We start from the raw sequence: 22,318 nt of genomic DNA, 5'->3' as shown, positions 1-22,318 counted from the left end.
ATGAGCAAGTGATACAGGGACATCCACTACACTATTAAGGGTGTTTACATGTATGCACATGATTTCAATTCATAGACATGAATCTATAATGAACTCATCTGCGTACAAGGTGTGTAAAGCACCCTGAAGTTAGCAACAGATTTCAGTCAGAATAATGAGATACAAGGGGAGTTGAGTTGGTGCTTCTGCATACCTAGAAATGTTTACTGGAGGGACTGCTTGGGTAAATGTTTCATTGTGATGCTTGTGCACACCTGGACATTTTACTGATGGGGTCACTTGGTGAACTGTTTAATTTCAGTGTTTGTGCATACCTGGACATTTTCATAAAGGGGTCACTTGGGCGAATGTTTCATTTTGGTGCTTGTGCATACTGGTGCATGTTACTGAAGAGGTTGTGTGGATGAATGCTTCATTTTGGTGCTTGTGCATAATGGGGTGTGCTACTGGAGGGGTAACTTGGGTAAATGTTTCATTTCAGTGTTTGTGCATACTGGGGCATGTTACTGAAGGGGTTGCTTGAGTGAATGCTTCAATTTAGTGTTTGTGCATACTGGGGCATGTTCCTGAAGGGGTGCTTGGGTAAATGCTTCTTTTTAGGGCTTGTCCTTACTAGGAAATGTTACTGAAGGGGTCATTGGGGGAATAAGTCATTTGTGCATCACTGAAGTCCTTGTATGTAAATGGTCAGACTGCTGAAGTGATCACTGGGCAAAATAATTTATTGTGTCATTTTAGTGCTTGTGCATATGTAACACAAATGAATGAAGTGGTTGCTGGGAGAAATAATTCATCTGTGTGTCAGGGAAATGCTTGTGCATGCTTGGACTAAGTTTGCGGACTGCAACTCCAATATCATAGGCGAAGTACCGCATTCAAAAATTGATATGCGTATCGCAAGGGTATTGAACTATGAATTGGAAAACCACCTCATTAGCATACCATGCTTTACAACATTTTTTATTTGCATCTCATTATTCTTCAGGCATTGCGCATTAGCGTTAATGGCCTCTATGAACTGTGCCCTTGTTACACTCATTCATAATTATCAGGAATACCCCTATTGCATTGGTGCAACTATGAATATCACAAATTACTTTAAAAAAAAATATCCTTTTATAAAATTATGTCATTGCAATTATATAAAATATGTTTGGGTGTGAGTAATGCAGGTTTACTCATGGTTTGCTTTGTTTGGTCTCTTCAGTTCTCCCTTATGACCAAACTACACCAGTCATGAGTATGCCCTGTCTTACCTGCACCCAAACGTGATATATTGCTTAATTTTGATCAAATTGATGCTCAGCTGATCATACCGCAAGTTATTTGTGGGTTCTCAAAATGGATTTGAAGAAACATGTCCTACTCCTGGACTGCACATCCAGCTTACAATGTTTTGTGAAGGCGTGGACAAGTAGCCCAAACTGAAGAATCTAAAATATTCCATACACCCTCCAGAAATATGATGTTGATGCAGCCAATGCCCTAGTAGAACATGCTCCTACTACTCCTGAAGAAGCTTACTACATTTGTCACAACAAAACAGCAGTGAAGTGCACAAACCATTCACAAAGCTTTTTTTTTAACTAGTTGACATTCTTTCTTAAAAGGCACACAATGATTAGTCTTTCTGAAATTATTAGTCCTTGTATAACATCTTTGTGGCTTGTGAACATCAACAGATGCAGGTGATGCACTTTCCATTTTGTTTGCCAATAGTGAAAAATGAATAGCTTGATTAAGGGTGATTGCACAGACAAAGGCCAGGATTAACAGATAAGTTGCATGGCACACAGAGAGCACTTGGGCTTGATTGTTAAAACAATGGCAACCAGAACTCCCACCTTAACAAAACAAATGCATATTCCTTATATTACAGCAGTGACTGAATACAATAGTATTCTCTGCTCATATTCTAATGTAGCTTTAATGCCACTTGAGAATGTACACAAGAAATATACCAGAAGAATTCCCTCATGCAAAACGATAGACTATTCTGAATGCTTACATTGTATCGGTCTATATTATGTAAATGAAAGTTATGCACTTATCATAACAACAGATTTTCAAGGTTTACATCTGTGTTCTTCAAGAGAGGGACTGATTGCTGCAGGCAGCACCAACTCAGCATCTTCAGACTACTCCTAAGGTTGAGCTCCACACAATGCACTGTGCTTCCCTCTCTCCTTCAGATCACATTTGCTAGCAGATTGTCACAGGCACTGTTAGAAAAAAGGCATACATTCTTGTCTGTCTCAACAAGGAATATAGCCCTTACTTCTCATAAATGCCTCACTTAACGTCACAACAGAAAGGAGAGAAATCTGCTTGTGGGGGATGGAGAGAGAATATTGTTGAAGTAGACTGACATATTATGAAGATCTAGTGATATGAATAAAAAACAAGAAAACTCACTGAAAACACAAACAGAACACCACTGCAGCCAGAACGATGTAAAAGAAAAGAAACGCAATTTATTTAAAGACCAAAACAGCGTTTTCGCTTCCAGAAAGCCAGAAGCTTCATCAGCAGTTGAAAGGATTAAAACCTAATGCATTTAAAACAAAGTAACTGGCGCTTGTTGACGACATAACCACAAGCGCCACAAGGCTGCTTAAAGGGGCAACGATGAAACTTAAAAGGGCAACAATAACAAGGAGAGTGGGTAAATACAAATACATAGTATGCCCTGTAAAACTTATATAAAAGAATTAAAACATTCTATAATGAAGTGTGAAGCTAAAAAGCTGTATATAGTGAATATCAATAGACAAGAGCAACTAAATGTACTACTGCATTGGGTCACCTAACAGGAGCAAGCAATATAAAAAAAGCTACATATCAAAGGAAAATCAATATGTTAAGGTTGCTATTACTTTAAACTATAGATGGAATAGAACACTGAATGGGCTTAACCCTAGCAAAGCATTATATGCGACATTATTCACTGTCCTTGGAATTGACCAATGGGATAGGTTGGTATGCCACCAAGAGTAAAAAAGTACTATCTAAGGTAGCTCTTATATTTAAGAATTGCAGCAATGTTACAGTTTTCGTTTAGCCCAGGAAATGAGAAGGCGTCCATTCAAAAAAGAATGTGCCTTACTTAAAGACTTCTTCTTAAACAGAAGATACCCGGTAGACTTGGTCATTGATTTGACTGTGGAAGTCTCCTCTAAACGTTTGGAGGGTTTTCTCACACCTCTTCTCTCCTCTAGATCTCCCCCCTCGCCAAGTGGAAGACCATTAGACACATTGGATCCAATGCCTTTGGATCCATCTTGTGGGCAGGATGCTATTGTTGTGGACACCAAAAAGGACCCTGACTTCTCGGACAGTTTCGTTACTGCCTTCAACACAAACTCAAGGCATATTTGCTCCATCATGAGGAAGAACTGGTTTTTTTAGCATGAATTCGGGGCTACACGATAGGTTAGGTTTATCTCCTATCTTCACTTACAGAAGGGGTAATAATCTTAAAGATATTTTACAGAGAAATACGAATTGTGAACACTTGACGAGAATAAAGGGCACATCTACTTGTGGGTGTTGCAAATGGTGCAGATACCTGCGAGTAGGTAACTCTTTCATCATTAGGGAGAGGAAATATTTCATCAATCACAAAATTAATTGTAAAACGAAGGCCATAGTATACGTAGCATTTTGCCAATGCTGCGCAGCTTTCTATGTTGGTAAAACGGATAGACGCTTCTGTGACCGTATATACCAACACATCTACGCTATCAACAATAAGAAAAGCGACAACGCGTTGTCAAAACATATTCTTAACAACAGCGGCCACAGCTTCCTGTTCATGGGCATTGATCATATCAGCATGGATATCAGAGGTGGCCCACAATCTCTTATTGTCGAGACTCGTGAGCTCGAATGGCAACTCCAACTGGACGCCTTCTCATTTCCTGGGCTAAACGAAAACTGTAACATTGCTGCAATTCTTAAATATAAGAGCTACCTTAGATAGTACTTTTTTACTCTTGGTGGCGTACCAACCTATCCCATTGGTCAATTCCAAGGACAGTGAATAATGTCGCATATAATGCTTTGCTAGGGTTAAGCCCATTCAGTGTTCTATTCCATCTATAGTTTAAAGTAATAGCAACCTTAACATATTGATTTTCCTTTGATATGTAGCTTTTTTTATATTGCTTGCTCCTGTTAGGTGACCCGATGCAGTAGTACATTTAGTTGCTCTTGTCTATTGATATTCACTATATACAGCTTTTTAGCTTCACACTTCATTATAGAATGTTTTAATTCTTTTATATAAGTTTTACAGGGCATACTATGTATTTGTATTTACCCGCTCTCCTTGTTATTGTTGCCCTTTTAAGTTTCATCGTTGCCCCTTTAAGCAACCTTGTAAGATCTAGTGATATGGTATGTGCACATCTTGCTTATCTTCCATAATCCAGTCCATCTACTTCAATATATAAAACCCCAGCTACATGTCTTGGGTAGCATCAAGACAGAACATCAAAGGATGGTGGCCCTGACGGAACACCTACACCTTCAGATCACATCTAGCTTCTAGTGTTTTACAGGCAAAAGTGTGCAATAACGCCCATATCACATGCAGCACAAACGTCATCCACTGACAAATTTCTAATGAAGGCTAAAGAAGTAGTCACAGATCTGGATGAAGGAGTTCTGAGTTAACCTGGATGTCTCCAATTACTAGAAACACAACAGCAAATAAAACCTAACAGCCACCTGGGAAAAATCACCAATTTCTTTGCCTCAAACTGGGCCAAAAAAATTCTAAACAGTCAATCACTCTTTCTGTAATTTATACTCCTGTCTAAACTAAATGGCAGCTGCCTATTTACATATGCACAGTGTAATTTATATTCCCCTTGATTTGATTATGCTGCAAGAAAGAATAGTTGTGTAAAATTTTACTATAACCATAGATGACCTTCTCTTCACTGCTGCAGTATTCTTAAACTGAGGGATCTTCCACCAAAAGGTGACCCGACGGCCAGTATACAAATACCTTAGAGGAAGCCACAGCTCTGGTAGAATGGGCCTTCACAGGTGAAGAGAGGCTCTTTCCATGGAGTGTGTAACAAAGGCTAATAGTCTTTGAAATTCAAGAAGAAATAAGTCTGCTAGGAAACAGGTAAACCCAGAGCCCTGAGATGAAAGTTCACAAATAACTGATCAGATTTCCTGACAGCTTTAGACTTGTCTAGGTAAAATCTATGTTGTCTATGTACATCTAAGGAGTGCAGTACCTTCTCGCTGTGGTTTTGGGGAGAAGGGAAGAAGGTAGGTAACTGAATGGAAGGGATAATTGGGTGGTGCAGTGGTTAACATTGTTGCCTCACAGCAACAGGTTCTCTGGTTCGATTCTCGGCTGGGGTGCCTTCTGTGTGGAGTTTGCATGTTCTCCCTGCATTCGCGTGGGTTTCCTCTGGGTACTCCAATTTCCTCCCACATTCTAAAGACATGCGTCTGGAGCATCTCTCTCCGGGCCTCCGCTGAAAACAGGCTCTGTGGAACCTAGTCGGACTTTCCCGGTCAACAAATGTTAAATAAATAAACAACTCATTAACCATTTTTGGCATAAAGGAAGGATTTGTTCTCAAGGATACCCTGTCATTATGAAAAAACAAGAAGGGGGGTTACAGCCATAAGGACCTGCAGCTTCAACACCATTTATAGCTGAAGTTAAGGACACTAATAAAACAGTTTTACAAGAGCAATGTTTAAGGGAGGCCAAAGATGTGGGCTCAAAAGGTTCCAGGGTCAATTTTTCCTAAAACAAAAGTAAGGTCCCAAGGAGGAGAACTAGGTTTCTTTGGAGGCCTAACATGAAGGACACCCTTAAGAAATTGTTTCATCTCAAATCTGGGTACTAGAGGGGGACAGAGAGGCAAACAAGCAGAAATAGCTGAAATGTGCTTTAAGAATAAGCCAAGCCAGCAAACAGCAATTCACACAAATAGGATAGAACCACTGGGATTCCCACAGTCAATGGGTTTTGGTTCTTAGGGAGAGACAAGCATGATTTTTTTTCCATTTGGAAACACAAGACTTTCTAGTATTGGGTTTTCTGGCCTCCTGCAAAACCCTAAGCACGTCCTCAGAGAATAGGTGTCTGAAAGGAATTAGAATTCTACCACCCAGAGTGTCAGTTGTAGCACTGACAGGTATGGATGCATCAGAGATCCTTTGTTTTGTGTGAGAAGGTCCACTCTGTGGGGTAACTTGTGGTGACGGCCCTTGGCTAAATGCAGAAGAAGGGGGATCCAGTGCTGTATAGGCCAAAAGGGAGTCACCAGCAAGATTTTTGGTTGGTCCTAATCAATCTTGAACAGGACCTTTGGGATTAAAGGAAGGAGAGGGAATGCATACAGAAACATCTCCTTCCAAAAAAAAGAAGAGAGCATCTACTTTCCAAACAAGACAACTTGGGACTTTGGCACAAAACTTTGCAAGTCGTTTGTTCAGGGGGGAGGCAAATAAATCTGTTTGAGGAGTACACCCATTGGTGGACTATGTACAGAAAGACATCCCTGTGAAGCATCCATTTGTGGGACTGAATCAAAGGCCTGCTCAGGGAGTCTGCCATAAGATTCCAGTTGGAGGGAATGTACACTGCCTGAATAGTCATGTGATATTGGGCAAGGAATTTCCATACCAGAACAGCCAACCTGCAAAAGAGATACGATTTGGTCCCCCTGCTTGTTCACATATCAAACAACTGTCATGCTGCCTGTAAACAGTTTGAGGGGGGCCTGGGCAAAGGAGAGGTTGAAATGTTTGTAGAGCTAGGAGCAATGTTCACATTTCACGGATTTTGATGTGTTCTATTTTCTGGGAGGGAGACCAAATTCCCTGAACTGTAAATCTGCCCAAGGCTGTCCCCCAGCCCATGTCTGATGCATCTGTAAAGAGTTCTAGGACTGGGGTGAGAGGATCCAGAGGTAGTCCTGGATTTACGTCTATCTATTGGATCCACCAGAGCAGTTTCCTCTTAGACAAGGAATGAGGGGGACTTTGTATTCTTGTGGGTGAGAATGCTAGGTCCACACAGATCTGAGGAACCACTGGAATTTCCTCATGTGGAGTTCTGCCATGGGTATCATGGGAATGGTTGAAGCCATGAATCCTAGTACCCCTGGCCATGATGTGAGTCAAGGGGAGAAGGGAGTGAAAGAAGGACTGAAGGTCCTGCACCTTCTGAGGTGGAAGTGACACACTCGTTATGTCTGTCTGGATTTAACAACCCAGGAAAATGTGGTCCTGTGAAGGGGTAAGGACTGACTTTCTGAAGTTGATGGTGAATCCCAGTTTTCCAAGGAGGGAAATGGTGGTCTCCAGATTTTGGAGTAGACTGTGGAGAGTTGGAACCTGTGACAGCAGGTTGTCCAGGTATGGAAAAATCTGGATACCTAAAAGCTTGCAATGTGCAGTCACTAGAGCCAGGCATTTTGTGAATACTCCGGAGCTGTAGAAAGACCAAAGGGTAAGGCAAGGAATTGAAAATAACAGGAACTTACCAAAAAGCGTAAGAATTTCCTGAACACGGGGTGAAAGGGGATGTGAAGGTAAGCATCTTTTATATCTAGAGATGCCACATATCTCTGTGGAAGGATAAGAGGAAAGAGAGTTTGGAGTGTCAACATTCTGAAGGATGGAACTTTTAAGAAAGTGTTGAGATGGGATAAATCCAGGACTGGTCTCTAGGGGTCATCCTTTCTGAGCACTAAGAACTTTCTTGAATAAAAGCCTTTACCTCTAGAGGTTTGAGGAACCCTTTGAATGCAGCCCTGTTTCCAAAGCAGCTTTGGGAAGTGGAGCAGCTCTCTCGGGGGGGGGGGGGCTGAGAGATGAAGGGGGGTGGTGGAGTGCCAATCCAAGAAGCATCTTTTTTTGATTATAGGAAGAACCCATGTGTTTTGGGTGATGCATTCCCAGACCCTATGAGTGTTTGAAAGGTGAAGGGAAAGAGGGGAAAGGGACACATCTGCAGAGTAGTGTCAGACTCCCTGCTTTGTCAGGAAAGGATTGCCTTTGTTGTGAGGGTGCCTGTGAACCCCTAGGCTTCAGTTGTCTCCTACCTCTTTCGGAAGACTTACTGGAGGAGTACTGAGTGTGGCTGTGGACAAAAACAGGTTTTGTTGGGAAATTCCTATGAAACCTGGGCACAGGAGAAACCAAGATGTGTTTCATCGCCTTTGGTTCCTTAGTTTTTTCCTGTAAGGACTTAGAGAAGCTGCTGCCAGACCAAATAAGGTTGAATTATCTAATGGTGCCTCCATTAATATACATCTGAAGTCATTCTGGAGAGGTTGCAACCTAAGCCAGGAAAATCTTCTGAGAACTGAACCAGCAGCAGCTGCCCTGGCACAAGCCTCCACATCATCATTGTTGCATTTAATGGAGTGTCTTGCCATTTGGGAGGAAGCTCCCAAGATACAGAGAGCCAAGAATATGGAAGATCTGAAATGGCACTTGATGTCTCAGACAAAAGCTCTAGAGTACTTGGTCATATGTGTCTGATAACTGATGGGCCTGAAAGCCAAGGTGGCTGAGTGTAGGCCTTTTTCCCAGTCTCTCAAGGGTTCTACTCTCTTTGTCTGATGGGAGAAGGAAGCATCCTAGACTGTTTACCTGTAGCTGCAGAAATGACTGCTGGGTCTGCAGCAGGACACCTAAAGAGGAATTTACAATCCTCAGGGACCTTGCAGAAACAGTCTGGCTTCTTGGGATCTGGAGCCTGGGAGTCTGGGGGTTTGGGAAGGCATTCAGAAATGCAGGTTGCACTGTTGGCACTGCAGAAGGGCCAGGGAAATCAACTTACAGAAGCTGATAGTATCTTTGCTGGAGACCAGAAATTTGGGAGGTGTTCCACTTAAAAGTGTTCCTCCATTTTCAAAAGAGTTTCACCAAATGATCTCTCTTCCATAGGGGAATCAGCACAGACGGACTCCTCTTCAAAAGAACATATTCCCGAGGAGAGGAAATTTGTTTTGAGGAATCCAAGGATTGTTCATTGGAGGAAAAATCATCAGAGGAGTCACTGTCCCTAATCCTTTTCTGAGAAGGTTGGGGAGCAGGCCGAGCAGAAGGTGGCTCAAGTGCCATGAAAGCCTGGAACAAGCTCTGGGAGAAGGCGTGCCAATTTGTAGGGCCCTCTTTAGTAAGGAACAAATGCTTGTTTTTTTTTTTTTTGCAGGAGAAACAATCCTATGCAATGTCAGAGGACCGGATGAAGGCCTTCATTCAAAAGTGCCTGACTCAAGTCCTTCTCACTAGAGTTTGTGGTACTCCCCCTAGGGCCCTCCATAATATCAAGCCTAGGTTCCCCCACGAAATCCTGATCGAATGTCTGTTCTACCTCCAAAGATGTGCATTGCGGCCTAAGTCAACACGACCTCATAACTGGGTTTAGCCTGTGAATCCATGCCTGAAGTCAGATATGCCTCCAGAGTGACTAACACCTCAGGAGATTCATCTGACAGTGGAGGTGAAACGAAAGACTCAGGTCAAAGTTTCTTGGCCTTGTGCTTCAACGTCTCAGCATTGGACTCCGAGGTATCTTCCATACGCTTAGCTAACAACTTAAGCCACTGGTTTCCTAAATAGATAGCAAGAGAAGACAGTCTGCTTCTAAGGGTCTTGGGTACGAAGGACCGGCAAATGCTAAAACAGGACTTATGGTCACGGCTAGGCCCTAAACAAAAGACACTGTAGATGACTGTCCTTGTATGGAATTTGTCTTCCACATTGGCATGTGCCATTCCTGGATGACATAACCAAAACAGTAGTAAAGAGAAAATTTCCCCCAATGGGGCACTTACCTGAAAAAGGCAGAAGTCGCAATCACTGAAATGATCAGTCTGACAGTCAGACTGGCATTCTGACTGGTGGCAGAAAAGTTCTGAGGATGGTACGTGCGTATATTCCTTTTATGGCTTATGTTCAACTGCAGCCTACATGCGATGTATGGCATACCCTTGAGTTGTATAAGACTTTTGTATACTGGCCAACGTCCCATTGCCTTCTGGCGGGAGATCCCTCAGGTTAAGAATACTGCAGCAAGTAAAAAGAAGGGCATCAACGCAAGACTGACTTATTAACATTTAAATCTGAAGCAACTTCAGGTATGAAAGAAGGAACACCATGAGGCAAAATCTTGCCGTTATGAAAGTTTAGGTATAGAAGCTGAAATGAGAAGGTTTGTAATTCTGATACACTTCTGGCTGATGTAATGTTTCTGGGACTAGAAACAGTATATTCCAAGACAAAAACTTTAGTTCTGCCATTGCTACTGGTTCAAAGGATGAGCATGTCAACATCCCCACAATATAGTTGAGGTCCAAGGGATGGGCAAGATCCTCAAAAAGAGGTCTCAGTAGAAAAGCATACGTTAAAGCATTACAACCTTCCTCAGATGCTAGAGAAGAAAAGGTAAAACCTTACTCAAAATTAGACACAGCTCTTAAATGAACCGTCAAAACAGAAAAACAAACTCCCTATCAAAAATTTCAAAGACTGAAGTACAATAGCAATAGGTGCCATAAAAGGATCTACTCCTTGCTGCATACCCCACACAGAGAATTTTATCCATATCACCTTATATATCTTCCTAGTAGAGAAGGTTTCTGAGTTGTTGTCAGGGTTTGGACTACCTTAGGCAGTTAACAGAGGCCCTGCTCCACAACAGAACTACAGAAACCATGTGGTTATTCTAAAGTAATGAAGGTCCAGATGAAGCCTTCCACTGGAAGAATGAGGAGAATTGGGAGAGGTTCATAAGACGAAAACATTTGCTGTGACCAAAACAAGGCTACAAGAATTACTTCTGCTTTGCTCAATTTGGCTTTCTGTATGAAATTTCATGATTAGAGAGATCAGTGGAAAGGTGCAGAGTAGCCCTGGAGTTCACTAGTGTACTTGCCTGGGATGTCAGACCCAGAGGGGGATGAGAGAAAAGAAGGTGTTACACTTGGTGTTCTATATCAAACATAAAGTGGATTATTTGAATTACAGTAAAATCAGATACTGTTTATTTTAATGTTTTAAACTGGCTCCTAAAACACATAGAAAGAAATTTAGAGACCACTGAAGAATATGAGAGAGTAAATAATCTTACTGCAGAAATAAACACCTACTTTCATAAGTGGGTGACCAGATGTCAATTCACTACATCTGAAATGCTAGGATACCTTTTGATAAAGGAGCAAGCACTCAGTACTTTGAGTAAATAAGAGTCAGATTAGCAGAACAAGCAGGTAACAAAAAAACGACCTATCTAGCCAACAGAACCAAAAGATGCAAGGGGTACCCAGCATCACAACTGGGTATAACAAAGTATGGGGACAGTCTGGAATTTCATAGCAGGTTGCACATGTAAAAGGAAAAAAACATTAATCAGCTGAAGTACACAATATGATCTCAAAAGTAAAATGTTTCCAGTGTAACAAGAGGGGACATGTAACTTCCAAATGTCCACAGTGACAGGTAGGAGAATAAAAGCCATGTGAAGGACCTAATGAAAGTATTTATTTATTTGACATTTGTTAACCGGGTTAGTCCAACTGAGCCAAAGGCCCAAACAGTGGAGATTCGAGGGAAAATACCCCAGAAAATTTACAACCATTAAAGAGAACTGAATACATACATAGTCTTCAAATGCACATGCACATAGCATAAGTACAAAGATACAGATTCACAATAGAGCATTATGTTTTGCTTTACGTTTTTTATCTTTAATTTTGTCATTTTTTTCTGTGTTACATGCCCCCTTATCCATTGTCTTCTATATCCCTAATTGTGTCACCACCTCCTTTCACAGTCTTTTTCTACATTATATATTCTTTCCTTTTTACAAGTTACATTATCGTTAATGTCTGTATGCATGCATATATAAGTACATAAATATACATAAACACCAAAGGGTAAAAAAGACACAGACAAACCACTAAAAATAACAAGGAAAACCACACAAGCTAAAGTTTTCTCAGTGCGACACCTTAAATCTTCTGTAGTAGAGACCCACAGAACACATATAAATGACCCCTCACATAAAATGCATGAATTTTTTTTTTTAAGTCTTTATAGTGACACTCAGGCTAATAAAGTCAAAAGCTACTAACTACAGACACACGTTTCAGAAATGTTATTACTATAACGTAATTAGATAGATTCACATTACTGGCAGACTGCCTTGAATCTACAGATGTTCCACACGGTTATAAGGATCTGTAGCCTATCTTGGCAGAGAATAAAATAACTGGTGTTAAGAGGAATACCTCATCAGAAATAATAGCCAATAACCTTACAGTAGTTAGAAATAAACATTACCTACTTGGACAGTTTATCCCATTAGATGCTTGGGAAGGGTGCTTTTTAAGGTGCCATTGGCCAGAATTCATGGAAGAGAGGCAGGGAAACAAGTAGGCAGAAAATTTCTGATGACATCCTAGCAGATGTACTTAATAGGAAATTATTCTGATAACCCATTACTATATGTACAATTTCTTCATGCACCCACGCTTGGAAGCAATCACATGGGAATAGTAGCAGGGGCAAAGTCCAGCTAATGTTCAGATTTCCAATGGAGGAAGTTCATGTGGCCACTTCAAAAACAGGGTAAAGCGGTAGCAATAAGAATGAATCAGAGCCATTTGTGGTGAATGGTCCTGGACTAACTCTGAAATGAGTTTCTTTAGTGGAATAAAATTGCTGATAGCAGTGAGTAACAACTGTTAAAATATTACTGGACTTGAATTAAAAGAAGAAAGTACAGTTCTGTAAAATCTTACCATAACATTAGACGTCCTTCTCTTCACTGTTGCAGTATTTGATACAGAAGAGATATCCCACCCTGGGCAGCTCGTCACTCGGCCAGTACAAATAAGCTTAAAAGAGCTCTTATTTGCACTATACATCACATTTATGCTCCCTATACAGAACATATGGATTAAAGGGGGCATATGAATGCAACTACCTAGAATTGAAATGGCCCAGAACAGTCATCACAGGACAAAGGAGTCCATGCCCATTCGGGAGGAAAAAAATCCAGAAAAAACAAGAGGGGTTTGGAGGGAGGCAGCAAATACTGCAACAGTGAAGAGAAGGACATCTACTGTTATGGTAAGATTTTACACAACTGTACTATATCCTATATCACTGACGCAGTACTCAGTACAGAAGGGAGAATAAAAAAAAGCTCAATAAACAGAATGGGAGGTGGAAGACTGAGAAGAGCCGTCAACAAACCCACACAAAACTGTTTCAGCAAAACTTGCTCTGGCCCTTGAAATCATATCCAAGGTATAGTGCTTAGTAAAGGTATGCAAAGGAGACCAAGTAGCAGCTTCAAGGATGAAATTGGCATCTAAACCCTTGAAGTAGGCACCAGAAGATGAAACAGCCCTAGTGGAATGAGCTCTAACAGAAGCAGATAGAGATTTGCCATGAAAAGAATAACAAAAGGAAATGGCCTTAGATATCCAGGAAAGATGGTTTGCTTAGAAACAGTCAAACCCAAAGACCTGGGATGAATGGAAACAAAAAGCTGATCAGACTTACGAATAGTGCTAGTCTTATCTAAATAATAACTGAGCTGTCTGTGCAAATCCAAGGTATGCAGGACCCTCTCAGTAGCAGACTGAGAAAAAGGGAGGGAGTTGTATAGACTGATTCAAGGAAAACTCATTGACTACAATTACACTGGGCAAAAAAGGATTAGTACAAAGGGACACCCTGTCTCTGTGAAAAAAAAAAAAAAAAAAAGGAGGAATGACATTAAGGGCCTGGAGCTCAGAAACCTTCTGAGCAGAAGTAAGAGCCAGTAATAAAACAGTGCTCCAGGTAGAATGTGGCAAAGAAGCAGAATCTGCAGGCTCAAAAGGAGCCTGAGTCAATTTTTCCAAAACAAAATTAAGGTCCCAATGAGGAGGAATAGGTTTTCTTTGAGGCATAATATGCAGGATGCCCTTAAGATATTGCTTGATCTCAAAACAAGAAGTTAAATGAGGATTCAAGGGCAAACAATCAGAAATGGCTGACAAGTGGGCCTTCATTGAAGAATAGTCCAAGCCAGACTGGAGCAACTCACGCAAATAAGAGAGGACCAGAGGGACCCCCACTGAAAAAGGATCCTGGTTACGAGCATGGCACCAGACCAAAAATCTCTTCTATTTGGACATAAAAGATTTTCTGGTTGAGGGTTTCCTTGCCTTGACTTGAGCACATCCTCAGAAAAGAGGTGTCTTTAAGGGGTCAAAACCCTATCACCCAAACTGTCAGTTGCAGAGTGAGCAAGTAGGGATAGATGACAGCCCCCTTGACCTGTGTGAGGAGATCAAACTGGTGAGGTAACTTATGATGATTGTCCCTGGCTAGATGCATTAAGAGGGGGAACCAGTGCTGTCTCGGCCAAAAGGAAGTCACTAGCAAGATTTTTGGGGAGTCTAGCTAGATGTTCTGCAGGACTCTTGGAAGCAGAGAAGGAGGAAAAGCATAAAGAAGCCTCCCCTTCAAGGAAAGGACAGGGCATCAGTCTTCCAGGCCAGATAACATGGCACTCTGGAACAGAAGAGAAGCTGCTGCCTGTTCAGAGGGGAGGCAGAAAAGATCTACCTGAGAAATACCCCACCTACAGACAATGTCCTGAAACACATCTCTGTGAAACATCCATTCGTGAGCCTGTGTTCTGGACCTGCTCAGAGAGTCTGCCACAAGATTGTGCTCTGAAGGAATGTATACTGCCCGAAGAGTTAAATGATAACTGAAAGCCACTTTCCAAGCCTGAAGCCCCATCCTGCAGAGGAGGTAAGACTTTGTGCCCCATGTTTGTTGACATACCAGATCACTATAGTGCTGTCTGTGTACACCTTCAAGGGGCCTAGAGAAAACATTTGGTGAAAAGCCTGCAGGGTCAGAATCTGAGCCCTCATTTCTTTAATGTTGGGGGGGGGGAACAGGTTGAATAGTCCCTTGGGTCAACAGGGACCCTAGAACCTCTGGGAAATTAAGCTGCTCTCGAGAAGGTTGAGGAATCCCAGAAAAGGGAGAGAGAGATTTCCATACCATGAAGTACCCCTGATGGATGATAGAAAGAACCCAAGAGTCTGAAGAGATAAGATGTCAATTTGGAAGAGAAAGAGAGAGAGCTGAAGAGACAAAGGAACCTGGTCTACACGCCGGGGGGGGGGGGGGTTGTCAAAGAGAAGTAGGTTTATCAGATAAAGGAGACTTTTCTGGGCCATGAAAATCTGGGAAGCCTTAGTAGAGGGAGCCCACCTCCTACCCTTCCTGTCCTTAGAGGCCTGGTGGGATTGACTGCAAACAAAATCAGACACAGAAGGATAAGTGAACTTGGGGATAGGAGAGAGAAAAATATGTTTAAGGTCTTGCAAGGCTTTGCCTTTCTCTTGAAGAGACTTCAATATTTCAGCAACAGCAGTCGCAAAAGTTGAGCATTATCCAAAGGAGCATCCAACAACATGGCCTTAATGTACTCAGCAAGAGCCTGGAGATGAAACCAATAACAACTCCTGATGACAGACCCAAAAGCCACAACCCTAGAAGAAGCATCTGCAGCATCATAGCTACACTGAATAGAGTGGCGAGCCACTTGAGAAGCAGAGCCTAAAAAATATGAGGCAGAGGATTTGCCATTAGAATCAGGGAGGGCAGAGATAACCTGACAAGCTTGAGTAATCAAGGCCAGAGCATACCTGGTCATGTGGGACTGGTAATTAATAACCCTAAAGACCAAAGTAGAATCAGTATAAACTTTCTTGCCAATCATCTCCATTGCCCTGCTATTCTTATCAGAAAGCAAAAGTTTTTGAAGAGTACAAAGGTTTAGAAGGTTTGTCAGAAGACTAATACCATAGCAGGAACAGCTGAAGGACATTTAAATAAACAGACAATCCTCAGGAACCTTATAAAAACTATCAGGTTTCTTAGGAGCAGGAGGCTGAGACTCAGGAGACTTGGAAGCAGCAATGAAAGTATCTAAAAAGGCAGCCAACACAGTAGGAACTGCCAATAGTTTGGGAGTATCCATTTGAAGCAACTCATAATATCTTCTCTGAATATCCCACACTTGAGAAGAATCCCAATTAAAAAATTTCATCATCCTTGCAACTGTACCTCCAAAGGACAATTTCTCAAACGGAGACTCAGGGTTAACAGACTTCTCTTCATCAGAACCAAAGCCAAAGACAAAGGCATCTGTGAAGAATAAGACAAAGACCCCTCACCAGACAGGGAATCCTCATCCGAGGAATCTGATTCCCTAAACCGTTTAAAGGGGTAGAGATCCAAGGAGAAGCGGGTACTGAAACCCCTTGAGGAGGCATTATGACCATTACAGAAGTGAATGAGCCCTGAGTAAACTCCTGCCATAGGTTCATAGATTGGTACTAGGCTATCGGCCCTAGGTCCTATACTATACAAGCCCAGCCATAACAATTCCCTGGATATTTCTTCCCACAATATTTACTTCTCTGGACCCCTGTCTAGCAGGGCGACTGACATGATCCCCGGGGTGAATTTCCTACCTCCCATCCAATCATCAAGGTTCCTTTTGAAGAGGGCCAAGGAGGCACTCTGCTTGACATGTATGGGCAGTCTCTGGGTCAGGAACCTATCCCTCCAGCATGTTTTGTTCATTGTGATGACAAGGTTTAGATCCCTGGAACGTGTGGCTCTGAGGGATTGGGATTTCTTTAAGTGGAGCATGTCCAACAGCTCACGGTTTGACATGGCCTTGTATGTTAAGCAGAGATTGCCTCTGAGTAGACGATATGCCACAGAGTATAGCTGGAGTTTTTTTTAGACGGTCAGCACATGACATCTGCTTTAGGCATGTGATTCTTTTAGTGAGGTATTTCTGTGGCCTTTCCAGCTGTTGCAGATGTCTTGTGAGGTACATACCAAATGGGGCATTATACTCTATAATGGGTCTAATGAGGGATGAGTACAGTGGGACAATGACCTCCTCCTTTTTTCTGGATGAAAAGCCCTTAGTGATGAGGTGTGCCTCATAGAAGGATTTCCTGACTGTTGTGGTGATGTGGTTATCAAAAGTGAGACCACTGTCCACCTGTGTCCCTAAGTTTCTCATCACACTTTCGATGTTTAGTGTACTGCCATCTATGTAGTAATTCATGAGTGCATGCTTTTTTTCCCAAATGGGATAACTATACATTTCTTGGAATTAAGCTTGAGCCCATGGCTCTGGCACCAGGCATCTGTTTCTGTAAGGCCCTTTTGTAGAATATCCACATCATTTGGGGATTCAATAATGGCTCCCAGTTTGCAGTCATCTGCGAACTTTGTTAGCCAGAGTCCCTTAGTGCTGGCCTGTATTTCTGAGAAGCAGATGCCAAACAAGAGTGGTCCCAGGACTGAACCCTGAGGTACTCCATTTGTCACTTGTCTGAAGCTGGATTTGGAGTCAGCTACTTTTACAGTCTGGGCTCTGTCAGTAAGCCAGTTGGCAACCCATCCAGTGACGTAGGGATTTATGCCCAGCTTAGTAAGTTTATATATGATTCCAGAGTGGGGGATGGTGTCGAAGGCCTTGGCAAGGTCCGGATAGGCTGTGTGCCTTACCCTGGTCCACAGCTCTGGAGACTGATTCGAAAAAGTCAATCAGATTCAGGAGACAAGATCGGCCCTTCACAAACCCAAACTGGGTGGGGTCCAGTGTTTGAAGGTTGCCAATGTCTTTGTTTATAAGTTCCGTGCCCTTGCAGATCAGGCTTGTCAGACTGATGGGACGGTAGTTCCCAGGATTCAAGGTGGATCCCCCCTTGTGGAGTGGGATAACTGTAGCTGTGCGCTACTCAGTGGGCACGAAGCCTGAGGCGAGGCTATGATTAAACATGACACTTAGGTGAGGTGCCAGTTCATTTTGTAGTTCATGTAGTACACAGCCTGGGATGTCATCTGCCCTTTGAGGATCCACAGGACAGACTGAAACATGCTTCAGTTTTTGTATTTCTTAGAAGAGACATCAGCCCGAACAAATACCAGAGGTTCCAACCCTTGGCAAAATTTGAGAAGAGGACCCAGAGCTTTTTCACTGACCAGTATTGGTGGAGTCCATCTAGGACCCTGCAAGATAATCAACTGCAGTTCCCCCTCAAAGTCTGCAGTAAAAGCCTGCAAGGCCACAGAGGATGTGTGAAAAGACAGATTCATGCGGGTCTCCAGCAGGGTCGCGGCACAGGAATCCAACGTAAACACTGAACAACCTACAGAGCTATTACCTGCTTTGAGAGGGATGTCTGGTGGAAGCTAGACAGCTAAAGAATCTGGCCGAGACTTCTTAGCCTTCTTGCCTAGCGGGAGTATTTCAGGGTTAAATGACTCCCTCGTGGTATCCTGGGATAACTGTCTAAGCCATTGCTTTTTCAAGAGAAATGGCCAGGGAAGACAAAAAGCTTCCAAGTGTCTTAGGCACAAATGCCTTACAGATACTACAACAGCTGTGGTCGAGGGAAGCACTCAAACAAAAGAGGCACTGTTCGTGATGATCCTCATGCGGAATCTGTCCCCCACACTGACATCTTCCCCTCTTGGATGATATGAAGTCTAGGTAATGACAAAAAAAAAAATACAAGACCAAGAAAGTAAAATAAAAAATAAAAATAACCCCAACAGGGCACTTACCTGGTGCTGCTAAATATTCAGTACAGCAACAAAGTGTTCAAACCAACTGACAAAAACGTCGTTCAAAGTGGCAGCAAAAGAAGTTCTAGGTGCAACCGTACATCCGTTTTATGCCCTACGTTCTGTGCAGGGCACATAAATGTGACATACAGCACAAAAGATTTCTTTTAAGGTTATTTATATTGGCCAAGCAACGGGCTGCCTGGGGCGGGACACCCCTTCTTTATCGAATACTACAACAATGATATAGAAGGACTTCAGGTGATACTCACAAGGAAAAAATTAAGGCAGGATTAGCTCCTGGACCCAAGTTTATCATTCATGAAGAAGAACCAAGAGGACACCTAATCCTCAAAGGCAGAGGCAGCCTGTACACTGGAAAAAAGGGTTGCTGCTCAAAAAGTGAACTCCTAATCAGAGGCTGGTTGGTAGTCCCAAGGGCCAATCATCAGGCACTTCTAGCCATAAGTCCATGATATTCCTTTTTTCAGGTCATACAAGCCCAACATTCATAAAAAAGGAAAGCATTAATAACTTTTACTAGCCAGTTATCACAGAAGACATAGAAGAGTACTGCAAAGTCTGTCAACAGTGTCAAAAAACGCTAATACAGGAGCTTAAGCCAAGATGTACCCAGAGTGTAGAAAACTATGGGACCCAACAACCAGTTCAAATAAAATCTGTTAAATATCAGGGGATGGAGATTTCAGGCAAAATTATTCTATCCTGTCACCAAAAATTCAGAGGGACTTAAGAAAAAGCTGGGTGAGACTGGCATCAAATGTGTCATGTAACTTAAGCTTCTTTTCTTGAGAGTTTCTAAATACAACTTGCTTTAGCCTTTGAAGGAAAAAGTAAATAGATTGCATTTTATTTGCCTTTTTGGTAAATATGTAATGTTTTCAGAAAATGTGCACAGTGGAAAGTAACGTAATTTGTTACTGCAGAAATTTACTTTAAAAATGTTTTCACAGCCTGACTGGAGATTAATGTTCTAAATCACATTACGATTTCCTTATCTGTTCTCTGGTTTGTCAAATGTGGAAAAAGAAAATACATCTTCTGAATTCAAACTAAAGCTACAAGAAATTCTGTTTGGAAAAATAAACTATGGGACTTTCTGTTAATCCTGGCAATTAACAGCAACTGTAAAAGATACCCTTGAACATACTGCTTGCGAGGACTCTGAATATTTCTGCAAACTAAGTTTAAGTGCCTCTTTCACTACAAACAATTTACTTTAAATGTAAACTATATTTCCTTGCCATTATCTATAATTGTTAATGACTGCGGTGGTGGTGCTGCGGTAGCGTTGTCGCCTCACAGTAAGACGTTGTCCTGTTCGATTCTCGGCTAAAGCGTCTTCTGTGTGGAGACATGCGTGAATGGGCGTACCTTCGTTGAAGGTTGTGCATCAGGCCTGGCAAGTCAGTATGTAAAAATCTACTGCCAATCATTAGCGGACCGGAGTTCCGCTGTGGCGACCCCTAACCAGGAAAAGCCGAAAGATACAACATCTATAATTGTTACTGTTTTATTTTTACTTTCTGGTGCAAGCCTTTCACTGTTTGCACATTTAGGTGGAAAAAGCAATGCTTTTTTTTTTTTATTTCAAGTAAAGAATATTTATTATTTACCTCTGAATGCATCCACCTAATGTTTTATTCAATAACCAACAGTTAAGCATTTTTCCTGTGCATCAAACTGCGAGGTATTCACCCACTGAAAAAGGGTGAATGGTTAAATCCAACTGCAAATATTTCCATATTTAAAGTCTGTCATATTTAAAATGTAAATGGTAGGGTATGTCCCTGCTGTTTTAGTTTGACTAATTGGTGTCAGCATTCATCAAAGCTTGGGAATGAGGGAGATGATGCTGTACAGTCAACACTTACACCCCCTTTCTTCAAAAATTGTGCACATCTTTGTATATGTAAAATAATTCTTGTCAAATGTTATCACCTGTTGGAAATACTACACTGAAAGGCACTGGGCTCAGTCTGACATGGGTTAATTCCTTAGAGGACAGTTATTATAAATCCAATATGAAAGATGGGCAGTGTGGAACTTATCTGGGTTGGTAGCCTTTGATACTGCCCATGGCAGCAGCGCATATTTTTTATGTACCCTTAAGGCCAACTGCCCTTTGTGTTTCAATGGGTACCACTGGTGGGAGTCAAACCCCAAACTGCTGGTTCCATTTCACTTTCCAGTATCATTGACAATAGTGCAGGAGAGTTAGAACTGCAGTCCCTATCCACGACAGGGAGGGTCATTTAAAACACAGTATTGTCAACTGCAGAAGCCATTACCAGAAAGTCCTTCAACCAAGACATATTTCAGTCACACTAGTGGCAAGAAGACACAAAATGGCTCCCTCCTGTTTAATGGAAGCAAAATTACTTGAATGGCAACTAGTCTTCTTATGATATTCTTCTTACAGCACTTTCTTATGTCTGGTTGACTTTACTATAGTCTGCTACCTCTCACACATTGCTGGAGTCAAGCTGACAATGCAACTACTAAAGATTAAAACATTTCCTTTCTCCATCTGCATAGCTTACATTAGTTTTGCAAATGAGAATGATTCTAAGAATATGCCCCTTTTCCCATTCCCACTACTTACTTCGGATTTGAAAACAAGTCCAAGAGTCACGTTTGTCGGCCTTTAGTACAGCTTTCATTAAAAAAGGGCATTGTTTAGCGTGTGGTTCACAGAAGAAAAATTTCAAAAGAACATGAAAATGTTTATGTAAATCACAGAAAAAAAAAAGGTGGACAGATAGCAAAGTATAGACTTATGTTCCAAAATTGGGGGAAAAAAATCTACAGAACACATGTTGTTTGCATTTCTTAAAGTAAGATGCTTGCGGATATCAGTAGAGTAATGTTGGATATGGATACATGTGGTGCGGACAGCCTTGTTATACAAATGCACTGCAAAAAACATCTCAAAGTATGACACAAGCCTTTTTTTTAAGAAAGGAAAGTTGTTAGGACACTAGTCTACACCATCACTATATGCTTAGTGAACAAATGCCTACCTTACTTGTCGCAAATCATAAGTGTTAAGTGATATCTACGCTAAGAGCTGGAAACTGTAAATGTAAGGGGTAAACTGCTCTTTCAATACATAGAAATTTAGTATTCATATTTCACAGCCACTAAGTGGCTATGGACAAATGAGGCAAACAGTCCAATGACAGCACAAATGCCACATTTTACCCTGCTAAATGTACACAGAAGTAGAAGTACACATGTAAAGGCATAGCTGCTCCAAATTACGTTAGGTGGCAGCTAGATACATCTCCAGGCCTTGGGCAATCAAGGTCTAAAATCAATAACCTTCTTGCCTTGAAAGGGGGAAGCTATATATTGAACACATCTCTCTCTTTCTCAAACATACACATGCTCACAAAAGGCACCATGCTTAAGATACTACAGGGGTCTTAAACTCTTTACAAAACTTGAAAACTTCTCTATTTTTTTTTAATTTTCACAGAGTATACACTGTTTTTTTCTGGAAGTCTTCAAATTTCTCCCACCTCTTAGAACACGTTTGCTGGTTTGTTAACCATAATTTCAAGATGGCAATAAAGAGACTAAATAGCCCTTCCAAAAAAAAAAAAAAAAAAAGAAATCTGCATTT

The 22,318-nt window shown here is 41.7% G+C and overlaps 1 protein-coding gene across 1 annotated transcript in view; it reads right to left on the bottom strand.

Annotated features, from left to right (window-relative positions):
- The window catches only part of FAM102B (family with sequence similarity 102 member B), a 478,587-nt gene that overhangs the window by 103,881 nt on the left and 352,388 nt on the right, over nucleotides 1-22,318 (bottom strand). The window lies entirely within an intron of this gene.

The sequence above is a fragment of the Protopterus annectens genome, chromosome 8.part0 (assembly GCF_019279795.1).
Source record: "Protopterus annectens isolate FY-2018-M chromosome 8.part0, PAN1.0, whole genome shotgun sequence".
Classification (NCBI taxonomy): Eukaryota; Metazoa; Chordata; order Ceratodontiformes; family Protopteridae; genus Protopterus; species Protopterus annectens.
Note: the sequence above shows the minus strand (reverse complement) of the source record. Positions and strands in the feature narration are given on the sequence as shown.